The sequence below is a fragment of the Salvelinus sp. IW2-2015 genome, linkage group LG28 (assembly GCF_002910315.2).
Source record: "Salvelinus sp. IW2-2015 linkage group LG28, ASM291031v2, whole genome shotgun sequence".
Taxonomy (NCBI): Eukaryota; Metazoa; Chordata; class Actinopteri; order Salmoniformes; family Salmonidae; genus Salvelinus; species Salvelinus sp. IW2-2015.
This window is the reverse complement of record NC_036868.1, coordinates 16,337,792-16,354,237: the sequence shown is the minus strand read 5'-3', so window position 1 is coordinate 16,354,237 and position 16,446 is coordinate 16,337,792. Positions and strand designations below refer to the sequence as shown.

General features: G+C 41.8%; 1 protein-coding gene across 2 annotated transcripts in view; it reads left to right on the top strand.

Moving 5' to 3' along the window:
- LOC111954140 (protein cornichon homolog 3-like) overlaps window positions 1-16,446 on the top strand; it is a 50,803-nt gene that overhangs the window by 16,422 nt on the left and 17,935 nt on the right. The window lies entirely within an intron of this gene.

Here is a 16,446-nt window from a genome sequence, read left to right as displayed (position 1 = left end):
TGTGTGTGTGTGTGTGTACACTGTCCCGCGAATGTCCAGCAAAATGTCCAGCAAAATCCTCCTGTTGTCCAGGAGGATTTTAAATGTGGTCACCCCAGTTCTATTAGAAAGGTAACTTTCAATCCATGATAAGAAAGAGGATGTAAATCCATAACAACACATTTTTTCAGCTATAGGTTATAATCAATGATATCAAAAGCTGCACCGAAGTCTAACAAAACAGCTCCCACAATCTTCTTATTATCAATTTCTTTCAGCCAATCATCAGTCATTTGTGTCAGTGCTGAGTGTGTTGCGTGTTCTTCCCTATAAGTATGTTGAAAGTCCATTGCCAATTTGTTTTCTGTAAAATAACATTATATTTGGTCAAACACTGTTTTTTACGAAAGTTTGCTAAGCGCAGGTAACAGGCTGATTGGTCGCCTGTTTATACCATTAAAGGGTGCTTTGCTATTCTTGGGCAGCGGAATGACCTTTGTCTCCCTCCTGGCCTGAGGGAAAACACCATCTTCTAGGATTAAATTGAAGCCGTGGCAAACAGGAGTCGCAATGTATTCTGCTTCCAACCTCAGCAATTTACCACCCAGACTGTCGGTACCAGGTGGCTTGTCCTTATTTTAAAAAATCATCTCTTTCACACCATTTTTGCAGAACTCAAAACTACAGCGTTTGTCTTTCATTATTTGGTTCGATATGCATGAATATGAAGGCTCAGCATTTGTTGTTTGCATGTAATGCTTAAGTTTGCTAATCTTATCAACAAAAAAGTGATTAAAGTGGTTGGCAATATCAAAGGGTTTTGTTATGAACAAGCCATCTGCCTCAATGAAAGAGGGAGCTGAGTTCGCTTTTTTGCCTAGAATTTATTTTAAGGTACTCCAGAGCTTTTTACTATCATTCATTATATAATTTATCTTTGTTCCATAGTATAGTTTCTTCTTCTTTTTCTTTAGTTTAGTTATGTGATTTTGTTTGCCAATCTGCTGTGTTGTCAGACTTATTTGCGATTCCCTTTGCCTCATCCTTCTCAGCCATACAGTTTTTCAATTCATCATCTATCCATGGGGATTTGGCAGTTCTAACAGTCAGTTTGTTGATGGGCGCATGCCTATCAGTAGCCGGAAGAAGCAGTTTCATAAATGCTGCAAGTGCTGCTGTTCCTCATTTCATACATCAGACCAACAAATATTTTTCACATCTTTGCCATCGGAATCATTGCAAAACCTCTTGTATATTGTATATTCGCTTATACACAATTCAGTTTTTTCTAGATATGGCTATTATATTATGATCACTACATCCGATGTAGTGGGGGGGGGGGGTGATCAAGACTTTGCACAGGGGTGAGTACAGTACTTCAGTCACTGTATCTCAAAACATTAAAGGGATAGTGCAAGATTTATCAATTTACCAAGGGTCAGATGAACTCATGGATACCATTTTCATGTCTCTGCATCCAGTATGAAGGAAGTTTGAGGTAGTTTTGAATGCTAGCTGTTCCGGTAGACTTCCAGTCATTGCACTAACGCTAGTTAGCATTGGCTCGCAAAACTCCCTCTAACTTCCTTCATACTGGGGCTGCTGGAATGGAGGCCGTTTTTGTTCTTTATCTCTGTTGTCAACACTGCCTTAGGCTCATCTGTCACTCCTGGGGACTGTTGCAGTACTGACCCAGTGAGAGTGTTGAGCTGCACCATCAACACCACATCAGAAGTTAATTTCCTACCCTGCCTGGAGTCATAAAGCTTATTCATTAGATTTCATCGTTCCTAGAGGATCTTCAGCACTACATGAACTATGTGTATGTTACTGTAGAAATGGTTATTGTTTGTTCCTCATCTGTTACAAATGCATTCTCTCAGCATTTGCGGATATGAGTCACCCCACACAATATTACATAGAAAATGATCTTGGATAGATTGTGGGGTTTGTCTTATGGCAGCAGGTGCTGTACTTTGCAAGCCAGTCGCAGAGGAGCACTAGCTGGTGGTTTTATTTCTCCCGCCCCGTTCGGTTTGTGAGTGTAAAACAGCGGTGTTGTCACAGCAACAGAACCAACCATAGAGTGCTGCTCATCTATCTTTCTTTATTTTTTGGTCTCATTCTCCCTCCCCATTCCCCACACACCTCTGTGAGTACAGAAGCAGAAGCACAGAGGTGGTTAGGCCAGCGTGTTCATTTGCAAGGTGGTGGAGCCTGCAACCCTGCTCGATTCCTGCTCCTAAAATACATAGGAGTTCCATTTTCTCCCTCCCCTATCATTTGAAGGGAGATGAAATGGCGGTACAGTAGATGAGAGAAAGATAGAGAGGGGAAAGATAGGAAGAGATGGAGAGAGATAGAGATGGGAAAGATAGGAAGAGATGGAGAGAGATAGAGATGGGAAAGATAGGAAGAGATGGAGAGAGATAGAGATGAGGGAGGGCTGCTGCTGCGCTCTGGTGATTCCGAGCCAATCAGAGCATTTCTGTATGCTGTTGAGTCATGGAGGATTCCACTCCCCCCCATGGTGCCTGTCTGGACCCACGCCATACCACCATGTCTGGATTTACAGACAACCTCCAGTCATTCAGGCTGCACTACCACACACTGAACAGACAGCCTCCAGTCCCAACTCTCCAGGATGTACTACCACGCATCGTTTTTAGCTCAGCAAACTAGACTTCTCACAACACTTCAACATGTTGTTTGGCAATGGATGGGGAGTGTCATCCTGACCTACTGTATTACACTCAGGCACAGTTCAGCTCATGGAGAGTTAACAGAACACCTTGAATGCTGTTTCCCAATGTAAGGACTTATGAAGCGATAAGGAGCGTACACCTTCTGACCTTCTGTCCTACTGTATTACCACCAGGCACAGTTTAGCTCACCAAGCTATACACTGAGTGTACAAAACATTAGGAACACCTGCTCTTTCCATGACATAGACTGACCAGGTGAATCCAGGTGCAAGCTATGATTCCTTATTGATGTCACCTGTAAAGTGAATCACTGTAGATGAGGGGGAGGAGACAGGTTAAAGAAGGATTTTTAAGCCTTGAGACAATTGAGACATGTGTGCCATTCAGAGGGCGAATAGGCAAGACAAAATATTTGTGCCTTTGAACAGGGTAGGTAGGTGCCAGGAACACCGGTTTGTGTCAAGAACTGCAACGCAGTGTTTTTCACGCACAACAGTTTCCTGTGGTATCAAAAATGGTCCACCATTGACATCCAGCAAACTTGAGACAACTGTGGGAAGCATTGGAGTCAACATGGGCCAGCATCCCTGTGGAACGCTTTCGACACCTTGTAGAGTCCATGCCACGACAAATTGAGGCTGTTCTGAGGGCAAAAGGGGGTGCAACTCAATATTAAGAAGGTGTTCTTAATGTTTTGAACACTGTGTCATTTGCACTCCTCCTGTCATGCTGTTTCCCAATCAAAGTCAAAGCATACATCCTCTTTCTGTGTGTACTATTAATGGAGCACAGGTTTTTTTTACCTTTATTTGACTAGGCAAGTCAGTTAAGAACAAATTCTTATTTTCAATGACGGCCTAGGAACAGTGGGTTAACTGCCTTGTTCACAGGGGCAGAACGACAGCTCAGGGGATTCGATCTTGCAACCTTCCGGTTACTAGTCCAACGCTCTAACCACTAGGCTACCTGCCGTGACATACAGTTGTACTGTATGTCGCACACAGAAATGATGATGAAATATGAATGTAAATTATGACACAACCAAGGACGAGAGGATTACCATGGATTATTAACATAGAGTCTTAGTAGATGTGTGTGTCTTCACAGGATATTGAAAATAGATTTTTACCTGAAATTCTTAGATCTCTCATACTTGACTGTACTATCCTCTTGTCTTTCTAACAGCTCATCCCAGTTCCCAGCCCTACATTATTACACTACAGAAGGAGATATTAAAAGAAGTCAATAAAAAAAAACTGACAGAAAAAACAACAAATCCTTGTGAGCTCAGCAGTGATAAGGAATAGGACTGAGTGTTTCCTCAACACCCTCCCTCGCCCAGGTGCGTGAAATTGCCAACTTCTCTCTCCAGAATATTTTGAGTTTATGCAAAAGAACTGGAGCTCAGATCCCAGGCAGTGGGAGAGAGGACAATAACACCCAACTGGTGATTGACAGCCTCTGCTAAGCAATTGGAATTAATATTAATCATGCCAGTGCAGTGTGTTTGGCATTGGAAACGGAACTGGTATATGAGTAATGGGGAACATAGTGTTATTGGACTGTTGTTGGTGTTGTATGCTTGCAATGAAGTGATTGTACATTATAACAGTAGAATTCCATTCATCTAATAATTAATTTAAAGACTCATATTGTAAGTTTAATCTCGGATCGATTTGTTCATGTTTGCATTTATTATTTCTCCAAGTCATCCATTGATTTGGGTAACTCATGCAGGAGTTGCTCCTGTAGCCTCCAGTATTTTGATTGGAGCGCTGCTTTAGAGCTACTCTACTCCTCTGCTTTGATGCTCGGGCTGTCGAATAATAAAAACGTCCCCAGCAGGAAGACTTGGATACCAGCCTTGACCTCCCCAGCGCTTAACACATCCATCTGCATCTACTTTTCATCCCTTGTTCATTCCTCCTTTCCTCCCTAATCGAGTAGGGTTAATGTCCCGGTTACGGAAGACCTCCTGGATGAAGAAGCCTTGTTTTTTTTCTTCTCCAATGTGAGTGTCAAGGTGAATCTCCCTCACATCCAATCAGTGCCCAGCGAGCGGTTGAGCACAGAACAGTCCCCGGTGGTTTCCGTAGCGCCTCATGTTTATTCTTCAAACGAGGAGCTACTTTTGATGTTTCAGTACAGAGTTTCCATCCTCTCCATCACACTGTCTCACGCCGCATTCATCTCTCCAAAAAATCAATTTGCATAGGATTGTCAGTTTGCAGAGAAGCGGGGAGGGAGGTAGGGTGGGTTGGGCTTGACAGATAAGATGTGTGCTTCACGTGGAGAAAGTAGATGTTACCAGGGTACAGAAACAAGCGACTGGTGATGTAGTCAAATTATGTAGCTACAGTGTCAAATGTAGGCCATAGATGACTTGGTGGTTTGAGGAAGCTCCTGTAAGGACTGTTGATGTGGACCAGGAAGTACGACAACTGCACTGAAGACCTGGGGCTATACTATACTGTGGTTATGGGTTTGCTTGTAGTTATGTTGATGTGTGGGTTATTTCAAGTGTATGATGTCCGAACTGTTGCTGCTTTGATGTTATGGTTGGATAGTGAGATACACTTTCACTCTCACAGTAACGCATATACATTAAGATATTTGCCCGATTGAGTTACTATAAAAAAAAAGACATACTTTCTTTTCACTGCTCTGATAGAGAAAACACATATTTTGTAGAGGACCTGAAGCTGTATATATATATACTACATTAGGCTACTTCATTTACAATGTACTGATAGAGACAGGCACATAGACATCGTTAGACAGAGCGAGATAATTTTCTGGAAATCCCACAAATCATTGGTTCAGACTGCTGAGCCCGTTAACTAACTTTGGTGGATATTGTGAACTCTGCATAAAATCAATGTTCATTTCTCTCTCAACATCCGTACAGTATAATGAAGGAATTCCCTTCAAGACAGGAACGAGATTTGTTAGTCTGAAATCCTGCAGTAATTCCTTAAAGTTTCCCATTTATTTGTCACATGCACAAGTACAGTGAAATGCTTAACTTGCAAACCCTACCCAACAATGCAGTATTCAATATCAAAATAGTATAACAAAAAACAACAATAAATCAGGAAATAATAATGAAAGAATAAAAACAACAGGAGAGTGTAAGCAGGGTCAGTGCCAGTACCAAATGTACAGTGTGCAGGAATACTGGAGTAGTTGAGGTAGCTCGATAGTAGATATGTACATATAGGAAGGGATTAGGAGAAAGAGACTGGTAGCAGGATAAATAATAATAATAATAATATTAATAATAATATTAATAGTTAATCATATAACTGTGTAAACAGGACTGAAAAGTGACTGGTAGCAGGAATATGTAAATATTTATGGTAATATAAATGATAATATATACATGCAAACAAGTAATATTGACCAGTAGCAGGATAAATAGATAGATACTAATGGTAATGTCAATCAATAATCAATGAACAGCAGCGTAGTGGTGGTAATAAATCTAGTCAATAATCATTTTAGTAGCAGTTTAGGTGTGAGGGAGTCTGTGCCTGTGGGTCTAAGTGTGTGGCTTCAGTAATGACTGCGTGAGTGAGAGTGTGTGTGAGTGTGTGCGTGCGTGTGAGTAAGAGTGACAGTGAAGGTGTGCATGTCTGAGTGTGTAGAGACCTGTGGATGGGCATCGAGTCATTGTGGCTAGATAATCTGTGAGAGAGGGAGAGCAGTAGTCGTTAGCCATTTAACAGTCTTATGACCAGGGGATAGAAGCTGTTTAGGAGTCCGTTGGGCTGAGCCTTGATGCACCGGGACCGCCTGCCAGACGGTACTCATCCCCTTTGATGCGCTGGGCCGTCTGTACCAGCCTCTGTAGGGCCTTCCGGTCGAGGGCGGTGCAGTTGCTATACCAGACGGTGATACAATCACTCAGGATGCTCTCAAAGGTGCAGCTGTAAAAGTCTTCCCCCGCTCCCTGTCTCCTGTAGTCCATGATCAGCTCCTTAGTCTTGCTGACGTTGAGGAATATGTTGCAATTCAGTCCAGTTGTAATGGTGCTGCACTGATGTACTGTAGGGAGACTAGTGAATCAAGTTGAGTATGTTTGCACAGTGACCGCATACAATACAAAGTATCTGTATTGCCTTACTACCGTACTACAAGGCCACAGAGAGGACCTTTACTTTCCTCAGGCACTGTGTCACAGCAGCAGTGAGCTGCTTGTGTTGTCTCAGACAAACCTGATCTACACCCTCTGTGCTGTAATTCACTCTGAAGAAACAACCAGTACTGCCTGGAGCCTTTTGCCTTTAATGTGCTGTGGCCAGGGAAAAGTGGAGGAGAGGAGAGGATCCACAGGGGAAACAGTCTCTCTCTCTCTTTCTCTCTCTCTCTGTCTATGTCTCTCTCTCTATGTCTATCTTTCTCTCTGTCTACAGTGGCTTAAGAAAGTATTCACCCCTTGGCATTTTTCCTATTTTGTTGCTTTACACCTTGGAATTAAAATTGATTTTGGGGGGCTTTGTATCATTTGATTTACACAACATGCCTAAGGCTTTGAAGATGTAAAATATTTCTTATTGTGAAACAAACAAATAAGACAAAAAAACTGAAAACTTGAGCATGCATAACTATTCACCCCCCCAAAGGCAATACTTTGTAGAGCCACCTTTTGCAGCAATTACAGCTGCAAGTCTCTTGGGGTATGTCTATATAAGCTTGGCACATGTAGCCACTGGGATTTTTACCCATTCTTCAAGGGAAAACTTCTCCAGCTCCTTCAAGTTGGTTGGGTTCCGCTGGTGTACAGCAATCTTTAAGTCATACCACAGATTCTCAATTGGATTGAGGTCTGGGCTTTGACTAGGRCATTCCAAGACATTTAAATGTTTCCCCTTAAACCACTCGAGTGTTGKTTTAGCAGTATGCTTAGGGTCATTGTCCTCCTGGAAGGTGAACCTCTCAAATCTCTGGAAGACTGAAACAGGTTTCCCTCAAGAATTTCCCTGTATTTAGCGCCATCCATCATTCCTTCAATTCTGACCAGTTTCCCAGTCCCTGCCGATGAAAAACATCCCCACAGCATGATGCTGCCACCACCATGCTTCACTGTGGGGATGGTGTTCTCGGGGTGATGAGAGGTATTGGGTTTGTGCCAGACATAGTGTTTTCCTTGATGGCCAAAAAGCTCAATTTTAGTCTCATCTGACCAGAGTACCTTCTTCCATATGTTTGGGAAGTCTCCCACATGCCTTTTGGCAAACACCAAACATGTTTGCTTATTTTCTTCTGGCCACTCGTCCGTAAAGCCCAGCTCTGTGGAGTGTACGGCTTAAAGTGGTCCTACGAACAGATGTGGAGCTTTGCAGCTCCTTCAGGGTTATCTTTGGTCTCTTTGTTGCCTCTCTGATTAACTTTTACTTGGTACTCATCCCGGATCCGGGAGCACCCCCCACAGTAAAAAAGCTGACTAGCATAGCCTAGCATAGCGTCACAAGTAAATACAAGCATCTAAATATCATTAAATCACAAGTCCAAGACACCAGATGAAAGATACAGATCTTGTGAATCCAGCCATCATTTCTGATTTTTTAAATGTTTTACAGGGAAGACACAATAATGTAAATCTATTAGCTAACCACGTTAGCAAAAGACACCACTTTTTTTTTACTCCACCAGTTTTTTACTCCATCAGTAGCCTATCACTAATTCGACTAAATAAAGATATATATAGCCACTAAACCAAGAAACAACTTCATAAGTGACAGTCTGATAACATATTTATGTATAGGATATGTTTTTTTAGAAAAATGTGCATTTTCAGGTATAACTCACAGTTCTACATTGCAGCTGCAATCTGAAATAGCGTTGAAGCAGCCGGAATAATTACAGAGACCGACGTCAATTACCAAAATACTCCATCCTAAAACATTTCTGAAAAATACACAGCCTACACGCAATTGAAACGACAAAGATCTTGTGAATCCAGACAATATTTCAGATTTTCTAAGTGTTTTACAGGGAAGACACAATATGTAAATATATTAGCTAACCACGATAGCAAAAGACACAACTTTTTTTCTCCACCATTTTTTTATTGCATCAGTAGCTATCACTAATTCGACTAAATAAAAGATATTATAGCCACTAACCAAGAAACAACTTCATAAGATGACAGTCTGATAACATATTTATGGTATAGGATATGTTTTTTAGAAAAATGTGCATATTTCAGGTATAATCACAGTTCTACATTGCAGCTGCAATCTGAAATAGCGTTGGAAGCAGCCGAAATAATTACAGAGACCGACGTCAATTACCAAAATACTCATCCTAAAACATTTCTGAAAAATACACAGCCTACAGCAATTGAAAGACACAGATCTTGTGAATCCAGACAATATTTCAGATTTTCTAAGTGTTTTACAGCGAAAAACACAATATATCGTTATATTAGCATACCACATGAGCTAACATCACACCAGCATTGAATCAAGGCAAAAGGGCGATAACGTTATCGCCACCAAAATATATTAATTTTTTCTCTAACCTTCTCAGAATTCTTCAGATGACAGTCCTGTAACATCATATTACACAATGCATATAGAGTTTGTTCGAAAATGTGCATATTTAGCATCACAAATCGTGGTTATGCAATGTAATCTGTCAAAACATGGCATGCATTCTGGCCGGCGCCATCTTGGAAAGGCACCTAAGTTTACGATTATTTATCGATTAGATTGACTAAATAAATACAGGTTGGACAGCTAATGAAAGATGCATTGGTTATTAGCAACACGCTGATTTAGATTTTTTAAATTTACGTTACTAGACATACATTGTGAGTTACAGCAGACTAGTGCCGCAAAAAATGGCTGACAACTGCGTTTACATTTTACACATAAATACGGAATAAAATCATAAATAACTCTTACTTTTGGACGAGCTTCCATCAGTATCTTGGGCAATGTGTCCTTTGTCCAAAAGAATCGTTGCTTTGTTGTAAAACGACCTCCTCAACTTCGGAACTAGCAGCTAATGATAGCTACACGACACACACATGCCCAAATCCTCAAACGCAATACTAAGGAAATTCAGAAAAATAGCAATATACTCGCATAAACTGATATAAATCGGTTTCAAATAACTTCGTTATGATGTTTCTAACACCTATATCGAATTAAATCACAGACGGATATATCTTTGATCAATAACGAGAGCTTTTGAGCATGCGATTCTGATGTCTCCCTTGCGTCCTGGCGAGCGTCGAAAAGAAGGGACATCTCACTCCATTCCCTTTTATAAACTCTAAGAAACACCTAGAGACACCATTCCACTTCTCATTGGTTACTGACATCCAGGGAAGGCGGGTGCAGTTCTTGTCAAGCCATAGGGCACACACAGAGTTTTAAACTGATCCGAGATCAGAGACTATTTTTCAGAGCTTCGCATGTCCTGTCATGAGTTTCGCTGTGAAAGAGTGTCTGGTTTTCAACGGCCACAGAACCATAGATTCAAACGGTTTTAGAAACTAGAGATTATTTTCTATCCAATAGTAATAATAATATGCATATTGTACGAGCAAGAATTGAGTACGAGGCAGTTTAATTTGGAAATGTAAAAAAATAAATAATGCTAACAGCTCCCCCTATTGACAAAAGGTTAATGCCTGGTTCGTGAGGTTTGGTGGGCGGCCCTCTCTTGGCAGGTTTGTTGTGGTGCCATATTCTTTCAATTTTTTAATAATGGATTTAATGGTGCTCTGTGGGATGTTCAAAGTCTCTGATATTTTTTATAACCCAACCCTGATATGACTTCTCCACAACTTTGTCCCTGACCTGTTTGGAGAGCTCCTTGGTCTTCATAGTGCCGCTTGCTTGGTGGTGCCACTTGCTTAGTGGTGTTGCAGACTCTGAGGCCTTTCAGAACAGGTGTATATATACTGAGATCATGTGACAGATCATGTGACACTTCTGAAGGTAATTGGTTGCACCAGATCTAATTTAGAAGCTTCATAGCAAAGGGGTGAATACATATGCACGTACCACTTTTCAGTTTTTTTTATTTTTTTATTTTTTGAAACAAGTAATTTTTTTCATTTCACTTCACAAATTTGGACTATTTTGTGTATGTCTATTACATGAAATCCAAATAAAAATCTACTTAAATTACAGCATGTAATGCAAAAAAATAGGCACTGTCTCTCTCTCTCACACTCACACTCACACTCACACTCACACTCACACTCACACTCACACACACACGCTGGGATGAATCCCTGATAGGCATCAGGCAGTTTGGCAGTCCACTGCTGAGTTGGACTACTGTGAATATGCATGAGCAGCCACAATGTACAGCTGGGAAAACAACGAGAAACAGCATGGTAGTCCAACATTAGGGGCTTTTAAGCAGTACATGTAAATGCTAAACTGGCTTTACCCAAATATGAGACAGAAAAAATAAATAAACTCTTATGCCTTGGTGTTTAAAGTTCCCTTCTAGCTCTCTTTCATAGAAAATTACATTCTCAAATCTCAACGATTTAAAAAATTGAATTGTACTGTATGCAGGATGTAATCAGCTGATGTGTCTTGCCAAGGCCTGATGCGGCTGAGTTAGTGTTGGGTGCATGGCGGGGGCTGGGGGCTGGACGGAGCCATTAGTATGTCACGCGTCGAGTAAATGTGCAGCCAGTGGAGGTGTGAGATCACCTCGCAGAACTACTGCATGTTATCATTAGTTGAAACACACTGAAACACACTGTTCTACATCTAGCCTGTGTCTTGATCAATACGATCCTCTAGTATACAGTAGTCTACCCATTATCTCCTCACTTTGCCCCTCATTTCTCTTTCATTGTATCTTGTTCTACCTCTCTTAGTAGGTTATAAGAGTGAGTAAGGCATGTCTGAGCTCTGTGTTCATGATGCTATCACTCTTCCAAATGGGGTGTGTGGAGCAGAGCAGCTCCCTGCAGATTTCTGCTTTGTCACTGGACACTAGATCAAAGGGGGGTAACAGCAGCATTCTGCAGCAGTACACTGCCTAGATACCTGCACTTCATTAACAAGAGTGTTGATGTGTCCCTGGATACTGAGGATCAAGGTCTAGTAGCAAAATACTGCAGAGATACCAGTCACCTACTTTATTGTCAAGTGTCATCTGAAGTCACTCTTGCTCCTCTTTATATGGAGACTTGTGGATTGTTTTATTCCTATAACCATGGGGTAGTGGCCATGGCTTTCACTGGAATGGATTGGAGTGGAATTCAAACCATGTGTTCCTTTCATGTGTAAAAACAAGAATGGTCCGCAGACTTTTGTGTTCACAACATGAATAATGTTTAACCTGATTACTAATAGGTTTTCCTGATTTAACTCTATCTTCAAGCATGTCAAATATCAGAGGTGCTGAGTTGAAAATTGTCGGTAGAAATGTTTTGGAGCTACTGTATGTATATAAAGCAGTAGCAACTCTGGATGCTTGTAATGCAATTATACCTTTGGGTGAAGTCAGTTGGAAATAAATGTATGTGGACTGCGTAAAGAAAAAGAGCCGAGGCACACCTGTAGCCTAATATTCTACAGATGCCTTCCAGTCCAGCCTTTGGGGACAACTTTTCATCTATCCACAAAGTTTGACAAACTAACTGTACTGTGGACTCATGTGCTATTGGGTCTCAGAGGAATACGTCTATTTTAAAGCGAAAATATGTATAATTATTCGCTACATTTAATTATTGTTGCTGTTGTAACGAGAGAGAGTAATTGGAGAGTAGGAGCTCTTTTGATCTCTGGCGGCAGCAGAGGAAATTTGCTGCTGCTAAAATGAGAGTGATATCCAGATTAGTCACAAACACAAATGAGCGAGGCGGAGAACAATATTGCATACGTGATTGCATATATGTTACAGGCGTTTCATATGATGGATGCCTGGAGAGGCCACTGGGTTTGCTCGACCAGATACACTTCAGTTAGTTTCAACCCCTTTTCTGCTTCAAGTTAATTCAAGTAATTTAATGTATTCCTTTTTATAATGGACAAACTGCTACTGTATGGCACTTGTAGAAAGATGGATTTTCTGGGTTGGTGCTATGGTTTCAGACAGTTAGTAAACCTTGTTAACTTTTTATAACATTTAATCCTCTGGTTCCATTGTATTGTGAGTGTACTGAAGGCTACATGCACTCCCCTCCATGTATTTGAACAGTGAAGCAATTATTTACATTTGGCTCTACTCCAGCAATTTGGATTTTAAATTAAATGTGTCATATGAGCCGACAGTACAGAATGTCACCTTTTATTTGAGGGTATTTTCACATACATATCTGTTTTACCATTTCGAAATGAAGGCACTTTATGTATCTAGTCCCCCCATTTGAAGAAGTCAATAGATATTTGGACAAATGCACTTATAGTTTATTAAAGTTGTCAAAAAGTGTTGTATTTGGTCCCATATTCATAGCATGCAATGATTACATCAAGCTTGTGACTCTACAAACTCATTGGATGCATTTACAGTTTGTTTTGGTGATGTTTCTGAACCCGTCTAAATGAATCCTGATTATGCCATGATTAAGACAAATCATGAATGAATCATGAATAATGATGAGTGAGAAAGTCTACAACATAACATGCTAAACTCTCACCATTACCAATAACAGGGAGGTTAGCATTTTTGGGAGGATATGATCTTTCTGCCTCTGTAAATTTCCCACTCATCTCATCGATGAGTCCATGTACCGTGGAGAGGTCAACCGGCTGGTGGCCTAGTGCAGTCACGATAACCTGAAACTCATCACGGAAAAAATCATGGATATGGTGGTTGACTTCCGGAAACACCCTGCACCATTTCTCCCCCTCGAGATTGATGGCTCTGCTGTTGGCACGGCGGAATCATTCAAATTCCTGGGGACCATCTTCTCCCACAGTATCAAGTGGGAGGACAACATCACATTGGTCACCAAGAAGGCACACCAGAATATACTACTTTGTAGAGTCACAAGTTTGATTCAGTCATTGAGTGCTAGAAATATGGGAACAAATACTAAACGTTTGACTACTTTAATAGACTGTAACTGAATTTTTCCAAATTCTTCTGACTTCCTAAAACGGGCCGACAAGATACATAAAGTACCTTAATTTCTAAACGGTAGAACATATACAGTGGGGAGAACAAGTATTTGATACACTGACAATTTTGCAGGTTTTCCTACTTACAAAGCATGTAGAGGTCTGTAATTTTTATCATAGGTACACTTCAACTGCGAGAGAAGGAATCTAAAACAAAAATCCAGTAAATCACATTGTATGATTTTCAAGTAATTCATTTGCATTTTATTGCATGACATAAGTATTTGATACATCAGAAAAGCAGAACTGAATATTTGGTACAGAAACCTTAAGTTTGCATACAGAGATCATACGTTTCCTGTAGTTCTTGACCAGGTTTGCACACACTGCAGCAGGGATTTTGGCCCACTCCTCCATACAGACCTTCTCCAGATCCTTCAGGTTTCGGGGCTGTCGCTGGGCAATACGGACTTTCGGCTCCCTCCAAAGATTTTCTATTGGGTTCAGGTCTGGAGACTGGCTAGGCCACTCCAGGACCTTGAGATGCTTTTTACGGACCACTCCTTAGTTGCTGGCTGTGTGTTTCGGGTCGTTGTCATGCTGGAAGACCCAGCCACGACCCATCTCAATGCTCTTACTGAGGGAAGGAGGTTGTTGTCAAGATCTCGCGATACATGGCCCATCCATCCTCCCCTCAATACGGTGCAGTCGTCTCTGTCCCCTTTGCAGAAAAGCATCCCCAAAGAATGATGTTTCCACCTCATGCTTCACGGTTGGGATGGTGTCTTGGGGTTGTACTCACCTTCTATTCCTCCAAACACGGCGAGTGGAGTTTAGAGCAAAAAGCTCTATTTTGTCTCATCAGACCACATGACCTTCTCCCATTCCTCCTCTGGATCATCCAGATGGTCATTGGCAAACTTCAGACGGGCCTGGACATGCGCTGGCTTGAGCAGGGGGACCTTGCGTGCGCTGCAGGATTTTAATCCATGACGGCGTAGTGTGTTACTAATGGTTTTCTTTGAGACTGTGGTCCCAGCTCTCTTCAGGTCATTGACCAGGTCCTCCCCGTGTAGTTCTGGGCTGATCCCTCACATTCCTCATGATCATTGATGCCCCACGAGGTGAGATCTTGCATGGAGCCCCAGACCGAGGGTGATTGACCGTCATCTTGAACTTCTTCCATTTTCTAATAATTGTGCCAACAGTTGTTGCCTTCTCACCAAGCTGCTTGGCTATTGTCCTGTAGCCCATCCCAGCCTTGTACAGGTCTACAATTTATCCTGATGTCCTTACACAGCTCTCTGGTCTTGGCCATTGTGGAGAGGTGGGAGTCTGTTTGATTGAGTGTGTGGACAGGTGTCTTTTATACAGGTAACGAGTTCAAACAGGTGCAGTTAATACAGGTAATGAGTGGAGAACAGGAGGGCTCTTAAAGAAAACTAACAGGTCTGTGAGAGCCGGAATTCTTACTGGTTGGTAGGTGATCAAATACTTATGTCATGCAATAAAATGCAAATTAATTACTTAAAAATCATACAATGTGATTTATGGATTTTTGTTTTAGATTCCGTCTCTCACAGTTGAAGTGTACCTATGATAAAAATGACAGCCTCTACATGCTTTGTAAGTAGGAAAACCTGCAAAATCGGCAGTGTATCAAATACTTGTTCTCCCCACTGTATGTATGAAACAACCTTCTGTACTGTTTCCTCATATGAAACATTTGATCTCCAATCCAAAATGCTGGAGTATAAATGTTAGCTTCGCTGTCCAAATCCATATGGAGGGGAGTGCATGTCATAAGGAGCCTTTGTAGTGTTGAGGGCTGTATAATCACTGTTAAGTGGTGTTAACTGGCCGTTGCAAGCGACCCGACATCGAGCGGCAGAGAAGGAGTGAAGGACTCTCGATCAGAGAGAGAGAGAGGAAGAATGGAGGGAGTGGAGTAGAGGAGAGTGGGCTATATCTCTGTAGATCACCAGCGTGGAGTAGAGGAGAGTGGCTATATCTCTGTAGATCCTCAGCGTGGAGTAGAGGAGAGTGGGCTATAGCTCTGTAGATCACCAGAGTGGAGTAGAGGAAGGGGCTATAGCTCTGTAGATCACCAGAGTGGAGTAGAGGAGAGTGTGCTATAGCTCTGTAGATCACCAGAGTGGAGTAGAGGAGAGTGGGCTTATAGCTCCTGTAGATCACCAGAGTGGAGTAGAGGAGAGTGGGCTATAGCTCTGTAGATCACCAGAGTGGAGTAGAGGAGAGTGGCTATAGCTCTGTAGATCACCAGAAGTGGATAGAGGAGAGTGGGCTATAGCTCTGTAGATCACCAGAGTGGAGTAGAGGAGAGTGGCTATAGCTCTGTAGATCACCGAGTGTAGTAGAGGAGAGTAGGCTATATCTCTGTAGATCACCAGAGTGGAGTAGAGGAGAGTGTGCTATAGCTCTGTAGATCACCAGAGTGGATAGAGGAGAGTGGGCTATAGCTCTGTACTCACCAGAGTGGAGTAGAGGAGAGTGGGCTGTAGCTCTGTAGATCACCAGAGTGAAGTAGAGGAGAGTGGCTATATCTCTGTAGATCACCAGAGTGGAGTAGAGGAGAGTGGGCTATAGCTCTGTAGATCACCAGAGTGGAGTAGAGGAGAGTGTGCTATATCTCTGTAGATCACCAGAATGGAGTAGAGAGAGTGTGCTATATCTCTGTAGATCACCAGAGTGGA